The sequence below is a fragment of the Neltuma alba genome, unplaced genomic scaffold (assembly GCF_004799145.2).
Source record: "Neltuma alba isolate B1F8T4 unplaced genomic scaffold, ASM479914v2 tig00013042_pilon, whole genome shotgun sequence".
Lineage (NCBI taxonomy): Eukaryota > Viridiplantae > Streptophyta > Magnoliopsida > Fabales > Fabaceae > Neltuma > Neltuma alba.
The window spans coordinates 48,798-62,970 of record NW_021637386.1 but is presented as its reverse complement, the minus strand read 5'-3'; the positions used below and the strand labels follow the sequence as shown (position 1 = coordinate 62,970).

The 14,173-nt window shown below is 33.7% G+C and overlaps 1 pseudogene; it reads right to left on the bottom strand.

Annotated features, from left to right (window-relative positions):
- Positions 1-586: 586 nt before the first annotated feature.
- On the bottom strand, positions 587-6,724 carry LOC114733902 (serine/threonine-protein phosphatase PP-X isozyme 2-like; annotated as a pseudogene).
- Positions 6,725-14,173: the final 7,449 nt, after the last annotated feature.

Sequence of the window (14,173 nt, the reverse complement as noted above, 5' to 3'; positions counted from 1 at the left end):
ATTACCTATCATAAAATAGTTTATCAAAATAACAACAATATTTAGTATGATTAAAAAAAAGGAGAATATTTCCATAAATAATACTTAATAGGATTGGAATAGAAGGAGAATATAAATAAAAAATAAAAGAGGTAACAAAAGGAACAAGTTGTACTAGATCACCAGCCAATTCCAGTGCATTCCAGCCATCTGAATACAAGGCAGTGTTTGGTCTCTCTAATCAGTACTTGTTCCCGGACTTTTCTGATCTGCCATTGAAGAGCTGTCGTGTTGCAGAACTTGATATGTGGTGAAACACATCGGTCATGGAGTTTGATATCATATAATCAAACATGGGATTCCCTTCAGTTCATCTTGTCCAACTTGTTTTGACAATTGCAAATGAGGAAGCCCTTCTGATTCTGAACCAAAAGATTCTCCCTTTTACAGGTAGATGCCTCAGAAATTGTTTGCTCAGCAGAGTCCACAGGACAAAGAGAAGATGCGGCTAAAAGGGATTTTATTAACATATTTGGGTCAGGCTTATCAGTTATCATCCATCCGTTTGCTGATGGATGGTTGAGTCTTATATTGCATTTCTTTTGCATCAGTGAGTGATCTTGATCTTTGAAACTGCAACTCCAGTTTTCTTATTGTTGGGTTCTACCAGCGTTAGAACGGAGTTTTGATGGAGCTTTCGAGAAGCTGATGACCCTCTATGATGCTGCACAGCGGTGTTTGATAAAGGAATGTCCAAACAAATATAATTATCTATTTGGATTTTCGAGCATGTTATAAGGTTTAATTTGCAATAAACAACTTTTAAGCTATTAGCAAATCATTTGCTAGCATATCACATAAGCAATTTTAAAAATATAAAACGAAGGCATTTTGTAGAGTCCATGATAACCATTTCAGCAAGTTTTATTGATTTTTGGGATTATTGGACCAGCTGGTTATGCACCAAATGTCAATTTCTCCCCCAAAAATACTCGAAGTTTCTGTTGAAAAATAATCCTACACTGGTTCCATGAACCTGTACTGGTGCAAGCTTTTCGCAACTCCAACAGAAGTAAAATTTTGCTATCAGGAAAAAAGAAAGTAAAATTTTAGCAACGGTATATTCACATAACTTGAAAATAATCACCATAAAATTTTTTTATGAAATCAATATGCTATTCGTCTGCGGCTTTTCCGCAAATAATCTGGAGAGTACTGACTCCATTGTCTCTGACGCAGCCCATTTCTCCTCATTAAAGTTCCCTCCTATGCAAACAGAATTTTAACCCTGTAACCTTTATCCCCCACTACTTTTAGGTGAACAAGGATAACAACCCTATATTGCAAATCACAACTAATTCACAACACCAATAATAAGCCAAAAAAATAAAGATGGATGAGGAAAAAGCGGACAGGAAAAGCAATCCCATGAATATACGGCTATCATCGCTGGGGACAAAGAACTGCCTCAGGAACCGACGTTTCGATTTTGATGATTCTGTGCTGGGCAGAATCATCCCCTCCATGCAAGTCTCTACTTATCAAGTTGAGCATTTTAGGTCATAAAAAAATCTCTATCACAGGAAGTAATCAGGCGGCGGTTTTTTGGCAGGCGCGCCTCTTGATTCCTGTGTTTCATTGAATACCAAGCATTGTAAAAATCAATTTGCCAATTCAAGATACAAATACATTTTCATGGGCAGAAATTCATAATGAGAAGTAAGGCATGAAGTAATAGAGAATATGCATTATCCACTATGAGACAAAGTTTACCGTCAAAGAAAATAAAAATTCTCAAGGAAATAAATCACACAATCCTTGAGTGCTATTCTCAAGTTCACTCAAACGTATAACTTCTGAAGAATTATGCTTTTACAATAAATAGTCTAGTGCTGACTTGGGGAAAATGTCCATGTCATATTTTCAAAAGAGAATCTCATAGCTAACACCCAAAGGATCTTACCCAGGTCTAATCACCAATAACTAACCTTATGGACTACATTTAGGAAGATAATCAATATTAAAAGAGATTTTGTCTACAAACCTGTGGAGCAGCTTCAAAACACGGAACTGCTTATTTAGATTTTCATCCAACTCCAAAATTGCAGCCACATTACCACATCTGAAACAAATAAAAAGATTTCATATAGCATAAATTTAAGTGCACAAGCAAACTACGTTTAAGCCCTTGGATCCTCTCCATTCACATAATGAATGTGGAGAGGGCATTAAGAGAGGGAGTGACACAAAAAACATGTAATTGTGTAAGGGACCTATATCTCATAACTAGGTATCAGGTCCAGCACTCTAATTTTTTTCCCCTCTGTATCTCTCTCTCTCTGAAAGCATCCTCTACATTCACCAAAAAAATGTTTAGTGAACATAGATGGTCCGGGCAGACATTTAAATTGTCAACGTACCTATAGCAATAATTCGGAGCCGACCATACAGTAACTATCTGGTTATTGAACATCCATTTGTACCCTTCCATAACCAACTGATGAGCACGGCAAATATAGTCTATATTATTGGAATGGTTAAAAGAAGAAACAACAGTGCCACCAAATAAGAAACCAGCACCACGGGGACTTAGACCCCATCCATCTACAATATCTTCAGGATCTGACCAAAGAAGGTCACACATGGCTCCATCATGAGGTACTTCTTGCTTCCGATCAATAGTCCGTATCTGTGTGCACACATGTATATATATATGATATGACTCGTATTCTATACAAATCTTAAAATACTGAAAAGTCAATTAGTTAGGGTGGAGATTCTAACCTGGTCCAATGTAGAGATGGCAGGAGATAAACCACCATGAACACTAAAAATCTTGTTTTCAATTAGAGCTGACAAGCTGCAGTTGGACATTAATTCATTATTAACATTGAGATGCCATTTGCGGAAGATATCACATCTTAATGTTCTCTTATAAGCAGCATAAGTAAAATGCATCCAGTCCAAACTCTAATTTTTCATGGTTGACTAGTTAAAATAGGCAAATACCTACCCGTCCATCTGCTTAATATTAACATTTATCACTGGTCAACTATACCCTTGAACAACTTGTAGCACCTCATGTTGTAAATGCTCTATTGGTCTCTATAATCACCACTATATCTTGGCCCTTAAAATTATGACCTCAGTGAAATTGTTATAAATTTTACATGCAAATAATTGTTATTTTTCTTGAGAAGGAAAAAGAAAATAATGCAATTGTTGGTATTTTAAATCCATATACACTTTCACTGTCATGCCAGTGCTTTGAAACACAAAGTTATAAATCTTGCAAATATTAACAAATTTAGTGGCAGTGAGCTGGCCCGTATTTTTCCCATAAGCATATATGCATGAGATATTCACAAACCTTAAATAGTCGAATATATCAGTGCAATATCTCCAGACATTGACTGATCCGTATTTACGAAGGCACTCATCATAGAATCCATACACCTGTCATGACTCACAAGATGAATATCCAATAAGTGGTCTAAAGAAACAAAAACTTAAGCCCTACTTTATTTTTTATAATATTCAATATATATTTGACAATATATGTTTCCTTCCAAGCTTCCATTTTGGTTAATAAACAAACCTGTGTGATTTGACGGCTCTCATGGTTACCCCTGATGAGTGTTATTCGATCTGGATACCTCACCTGATAGTATGCAATTTCTTAGTTGTGAGAAAAGAAGAGAATAATTATTACTAACAATACATTTATAAAGAAGCTATTATTAGTTCAATGCCAACAGAACCTGACAGCACAAAACCCCATAAAAAATAATGCTAAATAGTGCATTTTGGCTCAAAATCAGCAATAACCTATGATGATAAAACTCTGGCAATGCAGCAGCCCCAACCCAGTTGGTGCCTGGCAGAGTTCAATGATCCAGATGAATGAGCTCTTATAAGATAACCAATTCCAATAATTAATTGAATAAAGGTTTGCTCTCTGACTTAAAAGACATCAATCTAATTTCTATATAAAGAGCCTGAATGATTATCACTGAGATAAAAGCCCATTTATATATGTTTATGTCTGGCGCCTAATTATGGTCCACTGCATTTATCTTTTGTCTCAGTTCCAGTGTAATCAAGTTCCAGTGTAATCAAATTCAAGGGTTATGACATAATAAATGAACAGATAAGAGTCAAGTGTATTAAAGAATTGAAGAATCGGGAACTAGTTCCTTCTATGGCTACAACCATTCAAAACATCCTAGAAAAAATCCTCTACTACCACCACCAAGAAACTTATGCCTCGGTTGGCATCTTGGAAGAGATTTATAAGGAATTGGAAATGGAAGTGGAATGGAAATGAAGTCTGAAAGCGTGTTTATTATGTCTATAGAAGTCTTATATAATATTTAATTGAAATGTTTATTTAAAATATAGAATGACTAAAATATCCTTTAAACAAAGAAAATGGCCAGTAAAAGAGCTGCAAGCGCCACCACTAGCGACCAACTAAATCACCATTGGAGACCGCCAGAACCAAGGAGCAACATTCCAGAAATCAAGAAATCGAAAAAATTAACAACAAAAATCTAGAAATTGAACCCATAGAACATCAACCAACAAAGATAGAATTCAAGCTAGAATGGAAAAATATCAAAAGCAGATTTCGAACCATGGTTTCAAACCATAAAGAAAATCAGAACAATATTACAATAATCAAAACCAGATTTCATCTCTCATTTAGATAATTGCCAATATTGATGTCTCGATGTTTTCCGAAAGCCGAAATTGCAGAGACAAAAGCCCCCAGAACGGATTGACAATTGAATTTGAACCAGATTCGCATTCATGGGTGTGAAGATTGTATCTTCTGCACAGATTGAACCATAGAACCCAAAGATCACAAACCCTGAGATCATAACCCTAAAAAACATCTATGGCGAGACAGACGACTTCACTGGTGATGTTGAAAATTCCTTTAGGGGAAAATCACAAGTTGCTGGTGCCAAGAACTCCAATGCCGATGACCATGATGGAGGCAGCACCTTGTCTACTTGCTGCTCTCCTCACCATCACACACTTCGGTTCTAACTTTTCAAGGCCTCGGTGACAACAAAAGGGGAGGGGTATAATTGTCTTAAAAATATGGTTCAATGGAACCCAAGCCAGTTCCATCACGCCTAAGATGGAACTGAATTCTAGGCATTTTGATGGAATGAGGTTCATCCCAACACACCAAAGACCCAAAATTAAAGAACCCAATTCCACTTCCACTTCCAGACATAGAGTTCAAATACACGCAATGGGGCATTAATTCCAATAATTGCGGCCAACATTTTATCTAATCAACTTCAATAATTCCAAAATAGAATTCCCAATCATAAGTTGTCTTTAATCTCCAATTCCCAACCATAAGTTGTCCTCATTCTCCAAATCACATTCCCCCCAAAAACTTCTTTCAGACATTTAAATCTTTCATCACATTGTATCATCAAGCACAAAGACTTGCAGATTTTAATTCATGGAATAGAAAATAGGTGTTCACAGACAGATCCACATGCACCACGTAAGACACTATTCACTAATTATTATGTGAAAGCCTTGGATAATAAGCTGACTGATAAATTTTGAACTTGCTAAAAAGCACAAGACAAATTTAATGAAAACTCAAAAGCATAAATAGATAAACACCAGAAAGTTAGAAGAGCCTCCAAATAACAACACAGCATGCATCTGAGTGGAGGGTCTAACGAAAAAAAAGTTGGTGAGAGAAATTTAAGATTATCACCTTCAGAGCCAGCAGAAGTAGAAAGTTTCAACTGAGTAAAATCCTCTATCAACAAAATCCCCAAGAAATAAGTAGTTTGTTTTGGGGCAGTCACCTCCTACTTTGAATAGCTCCTTCATGTCATAAAATTGTCCGTGGATATCACCACATATCTATGTTAAGATTGAGACAACAACCAATTAATTAGTCCCATTACAACAATATCAAAGTCAGAATCTTGGCAGAAAAATAAACACTACTAAATACTAACTTAAAAGGGCACAAAAGCCACCTGGTTCCACTAAAGGATCAACATTAACGGAACCAACTTACTTTATCCAAAAAATAGCGCGTTGTGTCATTACTTATGTAACGTAAAATTTTAATCCTACAACCGTATATTTAATTTAGTAGGCCAGAGTTTATAGCAGTGTCGGGAGACCAGATTTAACAGTAGCGCCCAACGAAAAATCATCACGAAGCAACTTCTTGCTTCATTTCAGCTCAAATTATAACAAAAAAAAAAAAAGGAAAGAAACCCAACCCACCGGCGAAAATCACAACAAGAAATCAATCAAAACCACCAAGTTCATACCAGCGAGACAGCATTCGGTTTAAGCAAATCGAACAAACACCACAACAAGGGCACAACAAAAATAGAGTGACCCCAGCGACGGAAACGACTACTCACGGTGACGGGGGCATCAACCCTCTGAACGTTGCTCTCCTCGACGAGGATTTCCATGGCCTTGAGACAAAGAGCCTTCACTTCCGATTCCTTGAGGGGCTCGCACTTCTTCAGCTGCTCTATTTGCCTGTCTAGGTCTGACATCTCTCTCCTACTCTCTACGTCTCTCTCTATCTCACTCCTTCTAGCCTACTTCGCCGGACCTAGAGGCGCAGCCAGCTTCCCCCGCCCCCTGGCTGTCTCAATTGAATCTATGTGACCCACACAGGTCTTCGCTTCGCTGTCCGGGAAATATGAATATCACTGCTTGTGGTCCGTTTCTGGGTTTCCCAATTTGCGATGGGGTCGTGCGGGACACTTGCTTTTTCACTGTAGTTTAATTTAATTTGTAATTTTATCTATAAGCTCGAGTGTTTGATTCATTGATCATTCCCTAGCCCGTAGCAGGATTAATTCATTTGATTAACCGTATTTCAAATATAAGAGGTTTTTATAAGTTTTTAATTTAAATTTATTTTAACATTTAATATTTTTTTAAATTTTACTTCTAATTATTTATTGTTTTCTTTTTTTTTTTCGTAAACTCTCTCATTATATTTTTTTTTAGGGAAATGACAAAAAAATGACTGTTGAAATTGGAAATGACAAAATGGGCATGCAAATAAGTGAAATGACCAAATGGGCATGGGGGTATCAATCTGGAATTTTGTCAATTCGGTAGAAAGATTAAAATGCCCTGAACCTCTCTGAAGTATATGAACCGGAAGAAAACAATAATATACCAGAAGAGAGAGAGAGCTGCGAAAATGAAGCTAGAGCAAGGGTCGAAATCTGGAAAGAGGGAAAAGGTAAGCAATTTTTCCGTTAAAACGCTAGTATCATCCGATTTCTTGACTCGTTTTTGCTGCAATCTCGAATGGGGATGGGTCTGTGAGTTGTAGAGGGTTTGGATGAAGAATTTGACCAGGATGAGAGAGTGACGCGTCGGAAATGGAAAAATGATGACAAACAGTAGGGGTGTTCATCAAGCCCGCTAGCCCGATATGCCCACCCGAGCCCGCAAGAAAATGGCCCTGCCCAACCCGAAAAAAAACAGCCCAAAGAAAAATGGGCATTTTTGGGCTGGGCATATTATGGGCAAGGCTGGGCTGCGGGCATGATATGCTGCCCTGCCCATTTGGCCCTGCCCGTGATATATATATATATATATATTTATAATTCTTTTTTTTATACCAGAAATACTTATAATGATATATAATATATATAATAATATATATTATTCTCTCCTCTTCCATTTGCCATAGATATATTTAGTGGTATGCGTAATTCTTCCTTCTTAGTATCTTTTTAATTTTTTTAATTTGGTTTAGTATCTTTTAGTTTGTTTTTATTGTTGGTTGTCTTGCAAAGATGCAAAAGCAAGCTCATTTTAGTGTTGCATTAAAAGATATATCAATTTAAGACAAATCAAAATTATTGATTTGTTGAATTTATTGTTTATTCAAGTATTTATTTCTTTATAGTTGTTATATAATACCTTTAACTAAAAATTTTTTCACCAAGATATCACTATTTGGGCTTGGAAGCCTGCCCTGCCCAGCCCATTATTGCCCAGCCCAAAAATGGTTAGGGCTTCTGTGGGCAGGGCAGGGCAGCGGGCCGCAAAATGTAGCCCGCTCATTTTTCGGGCCGGGCATCGGGTAGGGGACATGCCCTGCCCAGCCCTACCCATGAACACCCCTAACAAACAGTAAGCATAAGGTGGTCAGTGTTGTTAAACTCATTAATGAAGTTGTAAAATCCTATATTTAAGTTGTTAATGGAGTAAGTGGGTGTGTGTGTGTTTTTTGGGTGTTTCGAAAGATAAATGAAATTGATTATTGGGGAACTAAAATATTGATTTATGCTTCTTTGTTGCAGGTTAGCAGGCTTTGATGACATCTAACATTGGGTTTAACATTGAAGAGTAATTTTTTTAGTGTAAATAGAATAACTTTTGAACCCTTAATTTTTTTGGGAGAATAGCTGATAGAGAGGTTATCCTTTTTGTAAATGATGTTAACTGGGTAGGATATGTTTGTAATCTGAATGACAAGGAAACATTAGGTGGTGGTTTAATCTTAATGTTAACTTGTCATTTGAATACAAGTTATGTAACTTCTGTCATAGGCGTACTGGTTTTTGGTAAATATCATCACTTCAGTAGTCAATTCCATTATACATGTAGTAAAGTCTGAATGTTAATACAAACATATTATGATGTTCTTCAGGTGTACTTGTATGCTATTTTGTCAACACATTTTACCATTTGCTTAATTCCTCCAAGGGAGATGGTGGAAGTTGCCAATGGACATGACCGGAGTGGTTAATTTGATTACAAATGCTGTTATTCACATTACAAATGTTGTTATTATCATTATCGGGGTAGTAAAATTGGCTGAAAATATATGTTATTTAGATTTGAAAGAAATGAGTTAACAAATGGCAATAGTAAAATAGTAACTCTTATTACAAAAGTTGTAATTCACGTTACAAATATTATCATTATCAGGGTAGTAAAATTGGCTCCAAATACATGTTAAATTCATTTTCACATTAACCAGTTGCAAATGGCAATAGCGAAATTGTAACTCTCATTACGAAAGTTGTAATTCACATTACAAATGTTGTTATTATCATTATCGGGAGTATGAAATTAGCTCAAAATACATATTACTTGGGTTTGAAATAAACGAGTTGCAAATGGCAATAGCGAGATGATAACTCTTATTACAAAAATTGTAATTCATATTACAAATGTTGTCATTATCATTATCGGAGTAGTGAAATTGGCTCCAAATACATGTTACTTTGGTTTAAAATAACGAGTTGTAAATGACAATACGGAAGTGGTCACTTTCATTACGAATGTTGTTAATCACATTACGTGTGTAGTGAAATTTGGGTTCAAATAGATGTAATTTGGGGTACAAATAATTGAGTTGCAAATACCATGATAGAAGTTACAACTTTCATTATGCATGCTGTAATTATCATTACTTGTTTAGTGAAATTATTCCAAAAAAGATTTAAATTAAGCCAACAAATATCATAACTTACAACTTACAACCATAAGTCAAGTATTTTGATAATATCTGGACACTATTTTCACAAATACTATATGTTTAATTTATGTAATCTTTACTACTATCACAGATGTTGTCTTTTGGTCAGTATGGTGGCTTCATTTGATGAAAACAAGCTCAATGCTTTGTCATGTCTTGAATTAAGGTCATGATTCACTAGCCACCATACGAATGCATAATTCAGTAACTTGAAACTGATTTTTCAGCTCCTACTTTGAGCTCATAGGCTGTAAAACAATCTGATTCAAAACACAATCATAATTCAGCACATTAGAGACATAAATCATTATGTTCAAATCAGTTTTTAATCTCTAGCTTTTCAATCCTCAAACCAACAGTTTTTTTTAAAAAAGAAAAAGAAAGGAAAATCAATTTTATGCCTCGATACTTTAATTCACAAGCATCAATTCACAAGCAATAGCCCACATACTCATATATATACAACATTTTACAAGTATTGAATCAGCTTTTAACCTTCAAAATATTTCAACTAGCAGTAATATATAATCTGTAAATTATTATCACTTTCAGAACATGCTAATATATAATTCAGATTCATTAAACAGTCTTTGAACACCATTATATCAGCTTCTAAATTTCCAAAACTTGAATCCCACAACCTCAAGCATTAATAGCCCCAGCAGTAATGAATACACGCACATGCTTGTAAGATGACATGCCATAGCCACTCACTACCCTGATAATGATGATAACACATTTGTAATGTGTATAACAACATTTGTAATCAAATTAACCACTTCGGTCATGCCCATTGACAACTTCCACCATCTCCCTTGGAGGAATTAAGCAAATGGTAAAATGTGTTGACAAAATAGCATACAAGTACACCTGAAGAACATCATAATATATTTGTATTAACATTCAGACTTTACTACATGTATAATGGAATTGACTACTGAAGTGATGATATTTACCAAAAACCAGTACGCCTATGACAGAAGTTACATAACTTGTATTCAAATGACAAGTTAACATTAAGATTAAACCACCACCTAATGTTTCCTTGTCATTCAGATTACAAACATATCCTACCCAGTAACATCATTTACAAAAGGATAACCTCTCTATCAGCTATTCTCCCAAAAAAATTAAGGGTTCAAAAGTTATTCTATTTACACTAAAAAAATTACTCCTCAATGTTAAACCCAATGTTAGATGTCATCAAAGCCTGCTAACCTGCAACAAAGAAGCATAAATCAATATTTTAGTTCCCCAATAATCAATTTCATTTATCTTTCGAAACACCAAAAAAACACACACACACCCACTACTCCATTAACAACTTAAATATAGGATTTTACAACTTCACTAATGAGTTTTTAACAACACTGACCACCTCATGCTTACTGTTTGTCATCTTTTTTCCATTTCCGACGCGTCACTCTCTCATCCTGGTCAAATTCTTCATCCAAACCCTCTACACTCCAGACCCATCCCCATTCGAGATTGCAGCAAAAAACGAGTCAAGAAATCGGATGATACTAGCATTTTAACGGAAAAATTGCTTACCTTTCCCTCTTTCCAAATTTCGACCCTTGCTTAGCTTCATTTCGCAGCTCTCTCTCTCTTCTGGTATATTATTGTTTTCTTCCGGTTCATATACTTCAGAGAGGTTCAGGGTATTTTAGTCTTTCTACCGAATTGACAAAATTCCAGATTGATACCCCATGCCCATTTGGTCATTTCACTTATTTGCATGCCCATTTTGTCATTTCCAATTTCAACAGTCCTTTTTTTGTCATTTTCCCTTTTTTTTATACATTTTTTTAATTCATTTTCTTATTGTTTATCTTTCTCACTTACCCTAAATGTATTTAGGACAAAAAAAAGTATATTCTTACACACACACACACGTTATTTTAATTAATTTTAACTACTTTGATACTCCTCTTGTCCTTAATATAGGATTCAATTCTTGAGTTAATTTTGGTCCTAAATATAAGACCCGTTTATCATATTTATCAATTTTTTCTAAATTACCTCTATAGATATTCCATCAACTATAATCAAGTAAAAGAGAGATGAGGTATTAAGCAAGATTATTATGGTGTTTTAGAAAAAATGTGTCACTTTTCTTATAATTAACTCACTTACCTAACTTTCTTAATCTAATCAGATTAGTTAAATGGGTCTTATATTAAGGATCGGAAGAGTATTATTTGTAGGTGGAATAAAATGAGTTGATATGACAAATAAGTTTAAAATAAATAGCATTATATTGATGCCAATTTTTTGGGTAAAAATATTGATTCCCATTTAATCAAAAAAGAAACAAGAGACACAGAAAACTTATGCCGGAATATGTTATCTCGTTTATTAACCACATATTGAATCGTACACTAGACTTGATGCAGTTTAATTCAATTTGTAATCTTATATATCATTTTGTCGGCGTATTATTTGATTCATTATCATTCTCAATTCATATTATGCCTAAACGAAAAATAATTTCCCAATGAATTGCATTATTTGTAACTTGTGCATGTTGATGAACGATGCCTTTTTATGGCTCTTGTAACTAAGAATAACATGACAACGTGTTTTAAAAAAAAAAGCAAATGGCAAATCTGAGCATATCTGCTAATACAAATCCCACAGAAGCGCGAAAATCTTAGCCTGTTCGCAAATCTGACTATCTGCAAAGAAATAGGATTTAAGAGGTGTTTAACGACTCTTAGAAGTACTTTTAAGAAATTTTTTTGACAAAACAAAACAAACTCATCTATATATTTAATTCATAAACTGTAAAAACACTTTTAAAATCATAATTTGGTTTTCATTTAAACATCTCTCTAAAAAAGACATTCATGAAAAATAAACCTCCTCGGAGGAAAATGTTCACTGGGAAGTAGATGATGATAATAGAATGGAAGGGATCAAAACAGGAGGAGATGACGATAGTGAAAGATGGGAGGCAATAGACGCGACGCCTTTATTGCTTTTAATTAAAAGTAAATTTCATCACCAAACTAAAGAACAACTAAACACATTTTCTTAGTAATATTATCTCTAGTTTTTAATATAAGAGCTGGCTTGATATTATTAATTTAATCCTTAATATAAGACCTTAATTTATTTTGTCTTTTATATTTATTCATTTTTTTCCAATGTAGTATTTATAGTAATTGTAAATGTTAAATGTTTTATTAAGTGGTAATTCTAGCTAATACACATGACTAACAACGACATTTTAGGAAAGAAAGTACATATTTATTACAAATAACTAACTTAACTAATTTTCTCAACTTACTCAAATTGGTTAACTATTACCTTCGGTTCTATTTATAATACCTCATTTGTAGATCATAGGTAATAGTTCTTATACTACATCCATTCTTTAATATAAAAGTTAGTTGACTAATTTGAACAGATTAAGGAAGTTCGTTATAAATAAGTATTATCTTTCCTAAAATATCTTACAAATCAAGTTTATTAGTTACAATTATCATTGTTATACGCACTACTTTGAAAAAAATAAATAAATATGAAAGACAAGGTGGATTGAGATCTTATATTTAAGATCGAAAGAAAAATCAAAAGAGTTTTTATACTACCTCCGGTCCTTAATATAAAACCCTGTTTGAATTTTATTTTGGCCCTAAATATAAGATCCCAATCCACTTTGTCTCTCATATTTATATATATTTTTTCTAAAGTAACATTTTTAATAATGATAGTTCTAGTCAATACATTTTATTAGCAAAGATATTTTAGAAAAAAAACAACGCTTATTTAGGACAAATAACTAACTCAATTTACTTCTTTAATCTCTTCAAATTAGTCAACTGGCTCTTATAATTAGGATCGGAGGTAGTATTAAAAACTGGAAGTAGTATTTAGTAGATAGTCGACTAATGTGGCAACATATCACCACTTCTAAAAAAAAATAAAAAAAATGCTTTGAAATGATCTTTTTTTTTGGTATGGCTCCTGATAAAAATTGGGTGACTAGTAAAAATTCAACTTGGGTTTGTATCAATTTTCCAGAAATACTTTCATGCAAATCAAACAAAATTCTCTGTGAATATTTTATATATTATAAAATTACTCTTAAAAAGCTAATATAAATACTCCCAACAAGTAATGAGCGGGAGATATAATTCCTTTCCTCGAACAAAAATCTTGTTAACGGCTATAATAGTATGTTTGCAAATGTTCATTGGGCGATTGATCAACCGCTGATTACTTTTCCAAACTTGATTCCTCATCGACCTAATGTTCCTGTGCAAAATTTGAAAGAAATGGCACCATTGTGAACAAAACAAAACCATAATTGAAAATCAAATCAAACCGAATTTAATTTCGGTTTTTCAGTTTGGTTATTTTAGTTTTCGGTTACATATTTAGTTTTTATTTTTTAAATAATTCGGTTTTGGTGTTTGGTGCTATTAGTAGAAAAAAAAAATAGTTATAACCGAAAAACCAAAATAAATATATTATATATTTATATTTAATAAATATTATTATAATAAATATATATGTGGGTTTATATGAATTCTTTAAATATATTTATATTCAATAAATATGGTTATAATAAATATTATTATAATAAATCATATTGAATGATGAAATATTTATTAATTAATGGGTATAATTGTGTTTTATTATTATTTTTAATTTAAAATCACT